Below are 17,805 nucleotides of genomic sequence, written 5' to 3'. Positions count from 1 at the left end.
CACCAACGTCCACACTCACGTGCGACCCCAAAGCAGCCATAACACTTGCGTTCTTTTGCCTAATGGGATGAAAGTGTCCTTTATACAAATGAAGAGCTCTCATCCTCTCTCCAAAAGGAGTGAGGGACAAAGAACAAAACAGGAGTCTATGAAATCTGTATTCCTCAGTTAGGGTAGAAGAACTCAGGAGGTCTTGGTCGCTATTGTACGATGTGGGCAGGGGGAGCCTGTCCTGGATTCAGGGATTCTCCGGAACATCTCTTAACCTATCACGTCACGCACTGACAGGGAATGGAAAACTGCAGCAATCAAATCGAGCTAGGGCGTCGGAGCGTTTAGGAAACACTGAAAGTTCCAGTCTTACGTTAGTTAAACACACCTGCTAGCTAAGGTTCCAGGAAGGGGCAAAGGCCAGCTGGCATGGCTAATGGAAGAAAGAGGTTGGAGATGCTCAGTTATAGAAGTGAGAGCTGTGGTTTGGAAGGTCATTTGTCTCTCATTTGTTTGATATATGCATGTTCGTGTGTGGACCGTGTTCTTGCTTATTATCTCCTCCCGTGTGTGTGTGTGTGTGTGGGGGGGTGCCTACCATTTATCTGTCATCTATCATCTGTCTATCATCTATCTATCTATCTATCTATCTATCATTTATCTAACTATCCATCACCTATTATCTATCATCTATCTATCTATCTATCTATCTATCTATCTATCATCTATCTTCATTATCTACCTATCTGTCATCTATATATTGATATTTTCCTGTTTCCTTTCCCCTTATTAATTTGCATAAAAGTTGCAGGTAGTAACTAACTATAATTTAGGCTTTAAGTGATAGAGTTGGGGCCATGATTGAATTTGAGGAATAATTAACTTTGCACTGGTGATAAATATACTGAATGTTGTTATAATATGATATGTGTGTTTTAAGAGAGATGAAACCCTAAACCCCCATGACCTGGGCTATTAGTCAGGCATAAAAATGATAATATGATGAATGTTGGCTGGTGTTAAAAGCTATTTGTAGTGTGTTCTTGGATGATATTTTTTTAACATTTATTTATTTTTGAAAGAGAGACAAAGCATGAGTGGGGGAGGGGCAGAGAGAGAGAGGGAGACACTGAATCCGAAGCAGGCTCCAGGCTCCGAGCTGTCAGCACAGAGCTGGATTCGGGGCTGGAACTCACAGGCCGTGAGATCATGACCTGAGCTGAAGTCAGACGCTCAACCGGCTGAGCCACCCAGGAGCCCCGGATGATTTTTTTTTTTAAAGTGCCCAGAGCTGTGTGAGATTTCCATTTCATTCCACAGTGGTAGCAGAATTGCTTTCTCACTGTAAACAACTGAAAAACTGGACAAGATGTTAAACAAACATTTTCCAGATGCGAGAAGAGAGGCAGACAGGAGACAGATGATGGAAGCTCCTCGGTGCCCTGCCTGACTTTGTGGCCGAAGGCACATTCCCGACCCGGTGCAGGACTGGCCACCAAGCAGCTGACGGTGGGCTCACTGGGCCGAGGAGCAGGGATGATTTGGGAGCACCCGCAGCTGGAGGCAGGAAGGCATGGGGGGTGCGGGTACACAGAGACTGGGGGCTAGAAGTTTATTAGGGTTTAAGTCCTTGCCTGAGGACTCAGCTGTGTCTGTGTTGCTGAAACCCCATGAGGCTGAGAGAGGAGTTGTTACTGTTGTGTAGCTGTGACTGGACAATTCCCAGAGCCCCGAGGAGCCCAGAGAAGGAGCTCCTGCCCCCTGGGGTGCTCAGCCTTCCTAAGTAAGGCTGCTGTTGATCACGAGGAAGGCTCCCTGCTTCTCCTGAACGCGCCGTGGGGTTGCAGCATTGTTCTGGGCCTTCAGAGGTTTTAAGCGTGCCACATCTACTACTCACTCTAGCCTCGAAACAGCTCAGCGACTTAGACACTGTCGTGCTCCCCGTGTCCCCGGCAAGGAAAGGAAGGCACAAACAGGCAGGTGCCACAGCTGCCAGGATGTGTACCTCCACGGGCTGACCGGGGTCCTCCCCCCAGCAGCAACTTTCTCCCCTGCCCGGAAGGGGGGAGACCAGGATATTAACAATGACCATGTCCTTGGAGTGGGATGACGCTTACTTTAAAATGCTCCATAATTGGCTTATATGCATTTTTAAATGTTTCTAAAATGAGCAAAGTCTGAGATTATAATACAAACATTTATTTTAGCTAAGAATATAACAATGGTTGTGAAAAACGTACATAGGTGCCATCTTTTGAAAAAGCAGTTTGGCAGGAAGACTCTGGAACAAAAATAAAACCATTTGCATTGTAGGTAAAGTTGGATCCCACTTTTTAAAAAATGCACAGGACATATAAACTGAAAAACTGAGGACAGGATAGGATTATGAATCATTCCGATTATTTTAATTCTGCTTTCTGTGCCCTTGACTTATATTGTACAAGGAGGTATATTGAATATTAATTTTAATGAAGGAAAATAGTATTTTTAAGTTCACATTATTTCACGAGTAAGCTCATTTGTAGGAACGTTTGATAATAGATATTTAAGATTGTACTGTTTATAATAATAAAACCTCGTGAGGTTTCACATCCTATATGTGAAACATTGAGATTAATTAATTAAACAATGGTATAGTTATATAATAGGTTATTATGAAGACATTAAATAATCATGTTTCTAAAGGATATTTAAGGACTTGGAAAATAATTCAGAATGTGTTACTAAAATTAATATTTTCAACTGCACATAACCTCTGTTTCCAGTTTGGTAAAAGCAAGTTACAAAGACAAACATCGCTCCACCCACACCCTACCCCTCACACATAACCTAGACAGTCTCCAAAAATATAATAAGTTGTTCCTTCTGGATAGTGAAATAAGAGTCATGTTAATTTCTCCTTTATTCTTTTTGTTATTTTCCCAAGTTTACCATGAGAGTGTTGTCTGGTTTTCCCTCCACAAGCAATTGATATGTACTCTTAATGCAGAGGCAAAACATAGAATTCTATTTTTATACAGTTGCCAGGAATTTAGAATAGATAGAGAAGCAGTTTTCTGCTTCCTTGGTGCCTACCAGTGACTTAGGGATATCAGCTTCCTTATGTAATGACAAAAAATTCCAGCTTTCTTCTTTGCCAGCAATTTTATAGTTTTGATTTGGATGAGAGTACATCTAACAATATTGGGGGAGAATATGAAGACTTTTGGTTTATCATAGAATTAGCTGAAGGCTAAAATATGTGTATATTTTAACACTTTCAGTATGAAGTTCCAGGTAATAATTTTTAAGCCCCCAAGAAAAATAAATCACTACTGTTACCTGGTATTCAGCCAGCATGAGGAATGTACACATTTTGCGTGCTGATGTCTATAAAATAAGAGAGGGCAGCACCCATTTTCATCGCTATTTGTTTTTCTCCTACGTGGTATATTTGCAAAATTGTTTGTAGCATTAGTCTCCGGAAAGGTCATATTTGATCGCTATGTTTTGAACCTTTATCGTTTCAGCTTTCTTAGTTCTTTTGTCTCTTTTCTCATTTCATTTTAGAAGAAAGCAGCCACTGCTCCCTCCAAGGCTGAAATGCTGGATTGGCAGACACGCCTATTACTTTTAAGCACAAGATAAGAAGAGTAAAAGAGAGACACACGTTTTAATGGGTAATAATAAATGGCAGTAACTGAAGTCCTGAAAATCTGAAAATGTTTTGTGTTTGAATTATCTGAGAAAACGAAACAATCACGACTTTTGTGAGTTTGAGGGACTATCAGAGTTTCAAAGATAACCCCAAGGAACATTTTAATAAATATTTGTGGATTATTCGAGTTCTTGTCTGTGCTGTTAGCGAAGGTGGAGTATGCAGCTACGTGAGTATCTTTAGGTTCTCACGCTGATGCAGACTGGCTAACGTTTCCTCAGCTACAGTTTGCAAGCAGGCTCTGTAGGTAGTTTGCTACGTTAGCGTGATCATCTACCCTACTCCAGGCATTTACTTTTTAAAACGTCGAAAAAAAAGTGAGTTTCTTAGGAGTGAGAATCAATATTGTTGTGTCCTTTGTAGTATCCTGAGCGCCTGGGGTCTGGACCGCCTGGTGGGCTCCCAGCCGATAGATGGTGAAATAAAGAAATGAACGTGGACCCACTTTAAGGGAACATAGTATAGACTAGTATCTACGTGATGTAACAGTTTCTCACATGGGCAGGAAACTGACTTTTTCTGTTGTTATTAAGACTCTTAGGTTTGCGAAAAGGCCACCTGTTTCCCTGGAATTTAAATTTGGTAATTTGAGCTTCCACATTCCATTTTTATATGTAAATGACTGGGGTAAGTGGATTTTTAAATATTATAACTTAATAATTAATAGGGTAAATTAACCTACGCGCATTTAACACCTATGGAGAAGGGGTTTCTATTTTCTCCAACCAAGAATCAAGATTTAAAATATCTGATCTGACGTTCCCATGTTCTTTGTGGGAAATCAGAGTATTTGAAATAAAGGCTCCTTCTGAAAACCAAGACGTTTTCTGCCATACTTGTCAGTGGCTTCTCTTTTGCATTCGTACTATTACCGCATGCACTGGTGAGGTTTTAGCGGGGCGGTCGGCAAAGTCTATTAAATAATGTTGTGTATATCATGCAGATTAGACACCCTCAGCGGCTCAGGCAATTCAGTACCAGACAGCTGCCCAGGAGCAATGTCCAAACACGGAACGTCCAAAGAATTTAAGTTATTTTGCACCTAAACAGTTCTATTTCTTTTTTTTTTTTTAAGTTTATTTATTTATTTTGAGAAAGAGAAAGAGAGAGTCAGAGAGACAGGATCCCAAGCAGGCTCCGTGCTGTCAGAGCAGAGTTGAGACCTTGAGATCATGACCTGAGCCGAAATCAGCAGTTGGGTGCTTAACTGACTAAGCCACCCAGGTGCCCTGGAACTAAACAGCTTTTAAAAGGCATTCAGGTGAAGGAGCTAAACAAAACAAACAAACAACAACAACAACAAGCACAAAAACACAAACCCCCCAAAAAACAAAAACAAAAAAAAACCTAAACAAAAACAAAAACAAACCCCCCAAAACAAAACAAAACAAAAAACTGCAGATAATATCAAAACTATGGACACGTTTTTTTGAATGCATGAAATTCCAGGAACCAGGAGCACCCCCTCTCCAAATTTAGAGCTAGGCTTGAGGCTTTGCGTTTTAAAAAATATTATTCAGGAAGTGAAAGGGATCGTACTGAGCTTGCACTTAATATATAGTCAACTAGGTAGTTCGGGTAGCCTAATTCCTATGTCCGGTCTTCAACTCTGATCATCAAGAATTAACTATGTAGCCCAACATCCAAGAGGTTACAACTTCTTGCTCTGAACTGCTGTCGTTGCACCACACTCTATTCCACACAACCCACTAGCCACAGGAGACTGTTTACATTTACATAAGTTAAAGTGAAATTACTTTTAAAGACTCCGTTTCTCTTTTGTCCCACCCACATTTCAAATGCTCAACGGCCACTCGAGTGTGAGGCTACCACATTTCCATCATCTCAGAAATTTCTATAGGGGAACCCATAGCCAACCTCCCCGAGAAAGACAGTGATGGGGAGCAGGCCACGCAGAATCTGGGAGACAGCGCCATGTCGGAAAGACAGCCATTGTGCGTTTTACCCTTTTGTTTGTCACATCGTATATCAATATCATATCAATATATTGTATTGTCATCTTCATGCTGTAAAGAAGGATATTGGAGTTTAAAGGGAAAAATAGTTTGCCAAGGATCGTAAGATTAGTTGGTGGCGATCTAAGACTTGAACTCAGGTCTCTTGCTTCCCCATTCCGTGTGTAGGCATCACTGTAGTAGAACAGGATGTCCAGGAAGAGCAGAAACATGTCCCCGAGACAAAGGGTAGACTTTGCTGTGTGTGGGTGTGGAATGGAGGAAAGTCTGGAAGGGGCTGGGGTAATTCAAAGATTTAAGTAAGGTGACATTTTAACTTGTAGATTTTTGTCTGGTAGAGATGCAAGTGACTTTTCTCCAGAGATAAGCTAGAAGTTTTTGTATATATGGCTCTTTTGACATTAGTCAGTTTTATATATTAACCCAACACTCTTACCCTATGATTGCCAATTTCGTCTGCCTTCTTCAGGGCTTTGTTTTTTTTTTTTAATGTTTGTTTATTTTTGAGAGAGAGACAGAGAGACAGAGCATGAGCAGGGGAAGGGCAGAGAGAGAGGGAGATGCAGAATCCCAAGCAGGCTCCAGGCTCCGAGCTGTCGGCATAGAGCCTGATGCAGGGCTCGAACTCATGAATTTCGAGATCATGACCTGAGCTGAAGTCGGACGCTTAACCAACTGAGCCATCCAGGCGACCCTTCTTAAGGGGTTTTTGAACTGGGTATAATATCTTTTTTTTTTTTTTCAACGTTTATTTATTTTTGGGACAGAGAGAGACAGAGCATGAACGGGGGAGGGGCAGAGAGAGAGGGAGACACAGAATCGGAAACAGGCTCCAGGCTCTGAGCCATCAGCCCAGAGCCTGATGCGGGGCTCGAACTCACGGACCGCGAGATCGTGACCTGGCTGAAGTCGGACGCTTAACCGACTGCGCCACCCAGGCGCCCCATGAGGAACTGGGTATAATAATACCAGTTCCTTTAATTGATGGTTTAAACAAATGTTTGGTATATATTTATCTTACTTTTATAAATTTCATTTAAAAAGCATATTTGGAAATGAGACATTGAAAGTTTTGGAAGTTTCACCAGGAAACCCAACTGGAGCAAAGTGAACCGTGCTGTTTGGGAAAACACCTCACGGGCAGTTGAAGTCCAAGTGCCCCTTTTCTCCCATCTTGGAGTGCGTTCCAGGCAGCAGCTAAACTGAACTCCCTGCTTCCCTCTCCTTGGATGTTTTGTTTCTGTCTTGTGCATGGACAGTAAGTCATTTCCCTTCAGTGGTAGCATTCGTGGGAATTTGATTCAAAGGTCTGGGTATTCGGTGATCCCTACTGGGTAGAATTTGGACAGCTACCTTCTGCTGGGTGAGAGAAGGTAGAGAATTCAGTTTGTCAGTCTTTTGGGTTTTGTCTAATTGTGACTTTGATTAGGTCCATTAAGATGTTTGTGTCCAGTCAGAAGGGGGATGAATAGCTCTTTTGATCTGGTGTCATTGTCTTTCTGTATATTTCTTTTCACTGCTAGTTCAGGTTGGACTGTAAGGTTATACACTCTTCATGGATCTGTGGCCCTGCCTGTCCGTGTTTAAGAAGTAGTCCCATAGGAGTGTGAACTATTTTCCTAACTCCAGAGGACATGAATAAATGTGATGTAACATCTTTTGAATCAAAGGTGCTCTCTTTGACTGGCTTATACAAATTTTTAAGAGTTTTCAAAAATCTAGTAATTTCAAATTTCACCAAAAATGAGAAACTTATGATTCTGTACATGTGCTAGACTTTGAAGAAAAAAAACCCTGCTGGTTCAGCTATATATTAAGAATCTAAGACAAACTGGGGCACCTGGGTGCTCAGTCAGTTGAGTGTCTGACTTCAGCTCAGGTCATGATCTCATGGTTCAGGAGTTTGAGCCCCATGTTGGGCTCTGTGCCGACAGCTCAGAGCCTAGAGCCTGCTTGGGATTCTGTGTCTCCCTCTCTCTCTTCCCCTCCCCTGCTCCCACTCTGTCTCTCTCTGTCTCTCAAAAGCAAATAAAAACATTAAATAAAGGGACCTAAGACAAATAATTAAGGTAAACCTTTTTACTAAATAAGACCAGCTTAATAATTTTTGCTTAAGAAAGAGAAACATCTTTGATTTATTCATGTGAAGTATAATGCAGCTGTATATTGATTTTAAAACTAAGCTCTGGGTTTGTTTTCTCATGAAGAAAACCTCTACTAATCTGAACTTCCTAAACTTTTCTTATGTGTTTACTGGTCAAATAAGCTAACAATATACCTATGTAATATATACAATTACAAAAATTCATTTATTTTATTTAACTACATTGAATCATTATGTTGGCAACTCTTTAATATCCACAGTAATTATGTTTTGTAGTATGTCAGCTTAAACATAATTTTATTTTATTTATTTATTTTTTTATAAAATTTTTTTTTTCAACGTTTATTTTTGGGACAGAGAGAGACAGAGCATGAACGGGGGAGGGGCAGAGAGAGAGGGAGACACAGAATCGGAAACAGGCTCCAGGCTCTGAGCCATCAGCCCAGAGCCCGACGCGGGGCTCGAACTCACGGACCGCGAGATCGTGACCTGGCTGAAGTCGGACGCTTAACCGACTGTGCCACCCAGGCGCCCCTTAAACATAATTTTAAAGATAACTTACAAACTTGGTTTTACAATACATGGAAATAGATTGATGAATAATCTTTGTATATCTAAAAAAATTCTAAGTACGGGTGAGTACTAAAACTTTGACTATTGGGGCACCTAGGTGGCTCAGTTGGTTAAGTGGCCAACTCGGTTTCGGCTCAGGTCATGACTTGTGGTTTGTGAGTTTGAGCCCTACTTCGGGCTCTGTGCTGACAGTGTGGAGCCTGCTTGGGATTCTCTCTCTCTCTCTCTCTCTCTCTCTCCCTGCCCCTTCTGCCCTCTGTCTCTTTCAGAATAATAAATAATAAACTTTAAAAAATAAATAAAATTTTGACTATTAAACATTATTTGGTATTTGTATACTGTTGCTATTTATGTATTTATTGAGAGAGAAAGAGCACGTGCACAGGGGAGAGGAGAGAGAAGGGAGAGAGAGAATCCCAAGTAGGCTCAGTGCTGTCGGAGGCAGAGAGCCCGATGCGGAGCTCGATCTCCCAACTGTGCGATCATGACCTGAGCCAAAATCAAGAGTCATGTCGCTAAACATGGGGCAAATGTAGCATCCGAGGGTGTAGAAAGTTGTGCAACAGCTGTCCAACATTTTGATAATCTGTCAAACGATAGCATATTATACACACAGTTCTCAAGATAAAACTTCCAGTTTTATTTTGTGAAATATAAGTGAGTTACTTTGGCTAAAAGTTTAATGAATATAGATTGTTGAGACTATACTGGGAGTTACAGTGACAGACATTCAGCTGTGAATGCAAGTTGTTAAAGTGAGCTTTTGTTTCTCCAAAGAGAAAAAAATATTTGTCATGAAGTATGATTTCCCCAGAATAAAAGAGAAGAGAGACAGACACAAACGTATGGATAGGAAATGTTATAGAAGGTGGGCAGGAAGGAAATTAAATTTTTTTTCATTTATAATAACTGTAAATAATGAATCTGAAAAGAAGAAATAAAATGTCTTAAAATTTTGCCCAAATTGGCTCTTACTCATAAGGAATAAAAAGCTTGTGAAACTGTATAAATATTTAGTAATGCAAAACCAGATTTCAGCTTTCTGTGTTAAAACTATCAGCTGGGCTTAGAGTTCTTGACAATGGATTAACAGAGGTTCTTAATTGCCTTCTAGGTAATCTTCCCAAGTAGCAGAGAATCCATATCTCACTAGAATAATTTACCTGCTATTGCTGACTTTACTGTATCATCGATTTTCAAAAATTATTGTATGAAAAAAGTAAAATAAATAAAAATAAATTAAAAAATTATCATCCGACTCCCTCATTTTTGAATGAGCTAAGATACCTCACAATCCCATTGTCACATTGAGGAAATAGGCATCCAAGTATTCTTTCTCAGGCATGCAAAATCCTACCTTAACCAAGTGAGCTGCCTTTCATATATCATATCATACCTTTGGCAAAAAGAAAAAAAATTTCCATCTATATTTCACATAGGAATCTATCTCAGATTTTCTAGAGTCCTGGAAAAAAACATCACCTTAAGGAAAGAGCGAGGCTAGATATAACTAAGTTTGTTTGCATATGGATATTAAATTGCTCTAATATCATTTATTGAAAAGATATCAAATAGGTGGGTAAGGAGAAGGGTTGGTTAGGATGCAGAGAACCCCTAAACCTTGGCCTTGCTAGTGGGAATGTAAAATGGTGCAGACACTGTGGAAAACAACAAGATAGTTCTCAAAAAATTGAATACAGAATTACCGTATGCATTTCCACTTTCGAAATAGGTCTAAAAGAATTGCAAGCTGGGACTAGAACAGATATTTATGGCCCCAGGAGGGGAGAAACAATCCCAATGTCCGTCAACAGATGGACAGATAAACAAAATGTATGGACAATAATGGAACATTATTCAGCCTTAGAAATGAATGGAGGTGAACCATAAGACACTCTTAAATGCAGAGAACAAACTGAGGGTTACCAGAGGGGAGGTGGGTAGGAGATGGGCTAAATAGGTGGTGGGCATTAAGGAGGGCACTTGTTGGGATGAACACTGGGTGTTACATGTAAGCGATGAATCTCTGAATTCTACTCTTGAAATAAGAGAAGAGTGAGTTTGTGACTGCTGTAGTATCGATACCTTGAAGACTCTACACCAAGTGAAATAAGCCAGACACTAACAGGACAAATGTTGTATGATTACATGTACACAAAGGACTTATGTAACTGTCAAATTCATAGAGAAAAAGTAGAATGGTGGTCGCCAGGTGCTGGGAGATTGGGGAGTGCAGGGTTCTGAGCGGGGGAGGGGCAGAGAGAGAGGGAGACACAGAATGGGAAGCAGGCTCCAGGCTCTGAGCTGTCAGCACAGAGCCCAATGAGGGGGCTTGAACTCACGAACTGTGAGATCATGACCTGAGCTGAAGTCAGACGCTCAACCCACTGAGCCCCCCAGGGGCCCCATCATCCCTGGTAATTTCTTATTGGATCTCAGACACTGTGAATTTTACCTTACTCGGTGGTGAATAATATTATATCCCTAAAAGCATTACTGCTCTGTGTTCTAGGACAGAGTTAGCTGGAAACAGTTTCATCCTTCCAGATGTTGTTTTTGAGACGTGTTAGGCAGGACCGGAGCAGTGGCGAGTCTAGGACCACCGGCTACCAGACCTGAGGCAAGACCCTCTGCACTCTGTGCCCGCAGCCCCGAGAATCATGAGATCGCCAGTCTGGCCGGTGTGAGTAGATACTGCTCAGAGCCCTGGGCAAGAACAGGGCCCTATTTCTGCTAGACTTTTTTGTGGTTTTCCCACTGACCACATGTCTTATGTCACCTGCATTTGTTGATCAGCTGGCTGCTGGAGGGGTCCCTCTGCTGATCTCTGGAATTCTCTCTCACTGCCTTTTCTTATTTGGTATTCTCTGAACCCCAGACCTAGCCTGGACATGCTCTCAAAACAGTCATCTCAGGGAATCAGAGGACTCGTTTACTTGTTACCGGTCTCTTGGGGTTAATGTCCTTTTCCGCCTGCTGTTCAGAGTGTAGAAAATGGTTACTCCATCTTGACCTGAAGTGGAAATCTTGATAAGTTCTTTTTTAAACTCTTGAATGTGTGGTTGAAGAACCACCAGATCTCCAGCCACTGTTTCTGATAGTTCATTGATTTATTCATTCTCCCTCTTCTTCCTTTCTTTAGTTAGCATCAGTCAACGTTGGACATGCCAAATATTTCTAAACAACTAAAGATTCTGCATCATGAAATGCTCCCTGAAAATAACCCTCCTGGAAAACAAATGCTGTGAAGCTGACAGCAGTAGAAATTTGCAATGTCAAGTTTTCTGTTTGTTGTATCAATAGACCTTTTAAAGTAATAGAGATTTTTAACATTTCTGGTTAATCTTGGAAATCCTTTAGAATAATAATGAGGTTGAATTTATTGCTTATCCTATTAATAAGAGAAACTGGTGGATAATCAAACAACAATTTTCAGAACTGAAGAGGAATGAAGCTGACGGGATTTATTTTCCTCAGTAAAATCAAAATGTGCGCGACGATTTTATTTTCAAGTTTCCCTAAAGCACACAACTCTGAAAATACATTAAAAAATACCCAGTTTTCAGGGGCACCTGAGTGGCTCAGTCAGTTGAGCGTCCGACTTCGGCTCAGGTCATGATCTCACAGTTTGTGGGTTTGAGCCCCGCATTGGGCTCTGTGCTGACAGCTCGGAGCCTGGAGCCTGCTTCGGATTCTGTGTTCCTTCTCTCTCTGCCCCTCCCCTGCTCATGCTTTGTCTCACTCTGTTTCTCAAAAATAAATAAATGTAAAAAAAAAAATTAAAAATAAATAAAAAATAAAAAATACCCAGTTTTCTTTTAGTTTATTAAATTAAGGGAAAACACCCACTGATGAAGTCACTTAGAGACTCTGAAATAAATGGCATAATTCATTTGCTCCCCAGGATTTGATCCTAGTAGAGTCTGGTGTATAAATCACGGCAGAATGCTTTCACATGGTTTTATGTCTTCTGTAAAGAAAGATCAGTTACGTTTAATTCACAAATCTAAGACTCTAGTGATTTTAGGAGACCAGGAAAATAAATGAATGCTTCTGGGAAGGTATCACAAGAAAAGTAGAAACGCTTCAAGGGGAGAGCACGAGGGGTCCACTGTTGTAGCAGGAATCTGATGTGTGATATATAATTTGGGAGGCTCAGTTTTCTATGAGGATACTTCTTTTAACTGCTGTTCATACTGCAAAGCCCCTAATTTAATTCATGTGAAAAAAGGAAAAAAGCGTATGTGTAGACCAATATAAACACAACAAGCAATGGGATTTTTCTTGCCTTTACATATTTTATTACTTTTTTTAGAGGGAGACCAAGTGCAAGCAGGGGATAGGGGGAGAGGGAGAGGGAGAGGGAGAGGGAGAGGGAGAGGGAGAGAGAGAGAGAGAGAGAGAGAGAGAGAGAGAATCTCAAGCAGGCACCAGGCTCAGCCTGAAACCCAACATGGGGCTCAAACTTACGACAGTGAGATCATGATCTGAGCTGAAATCAAGAGTCAGACACTAAACTGACTGATTTCTCCTTCTTTTCTTTTTAATACATGAAAAATAAAATAGCTTTCTACTGAGTTTTAAAAGGGACCCCCCCCCCCGCCAGCCATGTCAGCAATCTATAATTGTAATTCAAAATGGCAACTTAAATGTGCATGAAAGCATAACTCTTAAAAGTTAGTGGACTTGTTCCTAGTTACTGATTCAATTTTGGAAGAGTGTTAGTTTGGATACTGTCTAGTACATAATTAACCAGCTTTGAAAATGAAATAAATAATTCTTAGTTAAATGCATCACCTTTTCCTTGGAAATAAAAGTTCAAAATCTATTTAAAAACCCTTTCATTTTAGAATTATTCTGAGTTTATTTATTTAGATTTGAAGTGTATTTATTTTGAGAGACAGCGCAAGAGTGTGAGGTGGGAGAAAGGGGCAGAAGGAGAGAGAGAGAATTCCAAGCAGGTCCCACGCTCAAGCCCTCTGTTCGTGAGATCTTGACCAGAGCCGAAATCAAGAGTGAGACACTTAACCAACTGAGCCACTCAGGTGCCCAAGAATTGTTTTGAGTTTAAAAAAAAGTTATGGGGCACCTGGGTGGTTCAGCTGATTAAGGGTCAGATTTCAGCTCAGGTCACAATCTCGAGTTCGAGTTTGAGTTCCTGAGTTCGAGCTCTGCATTGGGCTCTGTGCTGACAGCTCAGAGTCTGGAACCTGCTTCGGATTCTGTGTCTCCTTCTCTCTCTACTGTTTCCTGCTCACTCTCCGTCTCTCTCTCTCTCAATCTCTCTCTCTTTCAAAAAAAAAAAAAAAAGAAATTAATTAAAAAATTGTTTAACAGTTACAAAGAAATGCCGAGTTCCCATGTGTCATATACTTAGTTTCATTTACTACTGACATCTTTCATTAGTATTATATATCTGTCACAGTTAACGAATCAATATTAATACATTATTGTAATGATCAGTTACTAATTATTAATACTATTAATCAGGCATTGAGATAGTTTTGAAACACCACACATTAAATATTGACTTAACTCCTCTTTAAACCATGGGGATCAACTTCTTCTGTTTCACAAACTGCCCCCTGGGAATGCTAGCAACCTCTCATGTCATATTCTGAAAGCTGCCTCCTCGCATCAGGCAGCATGCTGAGGTATATTATATATTAGATCATGTCAGATTTCTCTGGTGTCATGATCCTTCCTGGCATTTATTTCTACTTCTTGGTCCTCTCAGTATTCAGTCAAATAAAGTATCATGTTCTTTTCCTGGAGGAAAGTTCGAAACAGGAGAAAGCAAGAAAAAGGTGCCTATCTATAGCTTTTAGAGAACATTGCAAATTTTCCTCAGCATACGTCCCACGACCTGCTTAATGGTCCTTGGGGTTGATGGAAGAAGGAGAATCAGAGGCCAGAGGGAGGTGTGCAGACCTGGGGGAGATAGGAAGAAGCCTTGAGATGGGGAGGCAAGAATGAACAGAAAGGTGTGTGGGATCTGAGAGTGTGTGTTCATTGCTCCAGGTGGAGCCCTGGGAAGGTGGTGAGACAACGGAGGAGAGGCTGAGGGGTGTGTCAGGAAGGACAGGCCAGAAGCAATCCTACAACATTCCCCTCACGCTATCAGTGCACAAGAGAAACACAGTAACTTCCATGGTTCCAAAGTAGAACTGAGTAGGGGCGCCTGGGTGGCTCAGTCGGTAGAGTTTGAAACTCTTGATCTCAGGGTTGTGGGTTTGAGCCCCACGTTGGGTGTAAAGATTACTTAAAATTGAAATCATAGGGGCGCCTGGGTGGCTCAGTCGGTTGAGCGTCTGACTCTTGGTTTCTGCTCAGGTCTTGACCTGGCGGTGCGTGAGTTCGAGCCCTGCGTTGGGCTCTGCACTGACAACTCAGAACCTGCTTGGGATTCTCTCTCTCCCTATGTCTCTGCCCTTCCCCAGCTCATGTGCACTCTCCCTCTCTCAAAAATAATAAATAAACTTAAAAGAAATTTAGTTGTAGAACAGCAGATTGAGCTTTATTTCACTTTATATGCTTAAAACTTCACTGAATATTTTATTTACGAATGAAAATGGAGGCTTTTGCGTGTGTGTATGTCCCTGTGATTGTCTATATTCAGACCTCATGTTCTTTTAATTCTTCTTTTGTTTATCTTTCATCACTTTCAAAGGCATAGAGTATTTAAAGGAGTGTTTAAATTTATCTTAGAACCATTTTTAGATGTTAAAATGTTCTGATTGCCAATGTGGTTTCTTGCTCTGTTTAAACAACAGCTGTGCACTGACATCCCGTGTTTTTCTTTTGTATTTTAATGGTTCGAGCTACATCCTAAGAAACTGGCAGTACAATTATTGCTGTGTTACGATATCGATAAAAACAACTGGAACATGGAAGTTTGAAATTAAGTTAATTTGGTATCAAGTTTCCCATATGTGTAAATATTAACACTGGTGATTAAATGGCCCACGCTACATACAGTTTCACCGAGAAGCGGTCAGATTTGTAAATGCAAGCATGCAGAGATGGATGAAATACAGATTTTCTTCTGGGAGTTCTCATGAGTGCTTTGTTCCGAAATTATATAAAGTGTGCGGACAACTTTAAAGAACCCTGTCATTTCCTATCTATCCTATGGATGCGCCATGAGTCAGTGCCTAGAAACTTACTTTTCACTCTAGAAGCAGGTTGTGATCGTAGCTAACAAAAACTGAGTACTTAGGATGCACCAGGTATTGTGATAAGCATTTTCACGTATCAAAATATTGAAAATTCACTATAAACTGTTACGTTTTTACCATTCTTCTGTATTAATTTGCTGTAAGTGCGCCCACAGGGGTTTTGGATCAGAGAGAGGTTTATTCCTTACCCCAGAGCACACAGCAAGGTGGTTCCTTCTCCTAGTTCTTATCCCTGGGCCATCATGAGGAGAGCCAAATGTCCTACCTCCCCCCCCCCCCCCCCGCCCCCAGGAGTCTGGTTTAGGCAAGGAACAGAGGAAAACCAACGTTACCTGAGTAGACTGGGAAGGGGACAGACCACTGCTCCCTCTCCCTTCGTAGAGTCTGCTTTGAACCATCTTCCTCTAACCCTTTGGGGCGGAAATAAATCCCCCCAGAAAGTGACAAGCCTGGTTTCTCCAGTGTTCCAGGACATAATGATGTCGCCGTGGTCCTGGGCCACCCCACCCTGGAATGTTGACGTGTCTATCTAGGTAGGTCTCGAGTTCTCAAAGACTAGACAGTGGCAAATCCACTTCTGAAGCTTGCTTTCTGTTCAGGTCCAAGTTCCAGTAAGATCTTCTGGGAAAACATCCGCGTCTTTTCTCACAACACCACCCACACCCTGAGTTATTTTTCAGATGAGGCAAATTAGAGGAGTGAACTTGCTCTGGGTCAAATTTAAGTTACAGAGAAAGTCAAGATTTTGACCGCATCTAAATTTAAAGCACAAACTCTTCCATATTACAGTATCTTGCTTATCTGTTGTTTGGATAAATGAACAAACCCATAAAATGGCCATTCCTAATTGCCACAAGTATCTTTTACTTCATAGGCTCTTCTCCCTCACCACCACCACCCTGCCCCCTGCCCCCCGCCTGCTGCCCTTTTGAATGTGGCCTCCTCTCTATGGTTAGCCATGGAGAGTCTGTTCCCTGGAAATCTCTTCACATTTTTTTTAACGTTATTTATTTTTGACAGAGAGAGGGAGACACAGTGTGAGTGGTGGAGTGGCAGAGAGAGGGGGAGACACAGAATCTGAAGCAGGTTCCAGGCTCTGAGCTATCACCACAGAGCCCAACAAGGGGCTCAAACCCGTGAACCACGAGATCATGACCTAAACTGAAGTTGGATGCTTAACCGACCGAGCCACCCAGGTGCCACCCCCTTTCATGTTCCTTTTTTTAAAACTTGTCTCACAATAATGTAGAAAAGTGGCTGTAACTTACAAACTAGGTTGATATCACTTATTCACTCATGAGAATGAACTCTGGCCTAGGGGCAAAAGTGAGGCCACATGGGATCATTAAATAGAGGGAAGAATCAAGTACATTGGGTAAACCAATACAGATGAATTACAGATTAAAAAAAAACATATTTCCTGATGTCTCAAGTGGATTATGTAATTTATTAAATAAACTGAGAAGCATTGTGCCTCACACAGCATAGATGCCTGTAAGTAATAAATGAATGAAAAACGAATACAAGAGTGGGACTTGCTTATAACATCTAGGCATACATGAGCGTCAAGAATGGCATGGGTAAATAGATTTTTGTTGTAGGTCTTTTTCCATATAAACCCAACAATGCATTTAAATGTAATATTTGGCTTTGTCATCTACTTTTCTCCTTTTTGCTTAAAATTTCCCTTGAGGAAAGGATATTTAAAATCAAATATTTAAGGTATTTACATTTATTATGCACTTTCTAGACAACAATACTTTTCTCTCTCTTAGAATAAAGGACATTTAGAGTGAAGAGTTGTCTTAACATCTGGCAGTTAGTGATAGGTTGGGACTACTTTTGCCTTTTTTTCAGTATTATTGGTTTCTTTTTTTTTTAATATTTATTTATTTATTTTTGAAAGAGAGAGAGAGAAGGGCAGAGAGAGAGGGAGACATAGAATCCCAAGAAGGCTCACCACTGTCAGTGCGGAGCCTGATGTTGGGCTCAAACCCAGGAACTGTGGGATCATGACCTGAGCCCAAATCAGGAGTCAGATGCTTAACCAACTGAGCCCCCCCAGGTGCCCTTGATTGGTTTCTATAGTTGGTAAAACATAGTGTGGAAGGAAGGTAGAGTGTAGTTCACATGAAACCACCATTTTCATGTCTTACCAGAACTATGATAATTTCTGGAAAGGAAAGAGAATCTGTGATTTCAATACAATCCTAAAACATTTGCTCTTCAAACTGGGACATAATAAGTGGGTTTTAACCCAACTCCTTTGAGGAAATATCTACTGAA

At 41.0% G+C, this 17,805-nt stretch overlaps 1 long non-coding RNA gene across 1 annotated transcript; it reads right to left on the bottom strand.

Moving 5' to 3' along the window:
• Positions 1 to 2,174: 2,174 nt before the first annotated feature.
• LOC123596216 lies at positions 2,175 to 15,972 on the bottom strand. The gene is made up of 3 exons (XR_006711612.1): positions 15,852 to 15,972; positions 3,313 to 3,600; positions 2,175 to 2,272 (listed from the first exon to the last, which is right to left on the bottom strand). It is a non-coding gene; the product is annotated as an uncharacterized LOC123596216 (long non-coding RNA).
• Positions 15,973 to 17,805: the final 1,833 nt, after the last annotated feature.

This window comes from Leopardus geoffroyi, chromosome A1 (genome assembly GCF_018350155.1).
Source record: "Leopardus geoffroyi isolate Oge1 chromosome A1, O.geoffroyi_Oge1_pat1.0, whole genome shotgun sequence".
In the NCBI taxonomy this organism is placed as follows: domain Eukaryota; kingdom Metazoa; phylum Chordata; class Mammalia; order Carnivora; family Felidae; genus Leopardus; species Leopardus geoffroyi.
The sequence above is the reverse complement of the archived record's forward strand: the minus strand, read 5'-3'. Positions and strand labels throughout refer to the sequence as shown.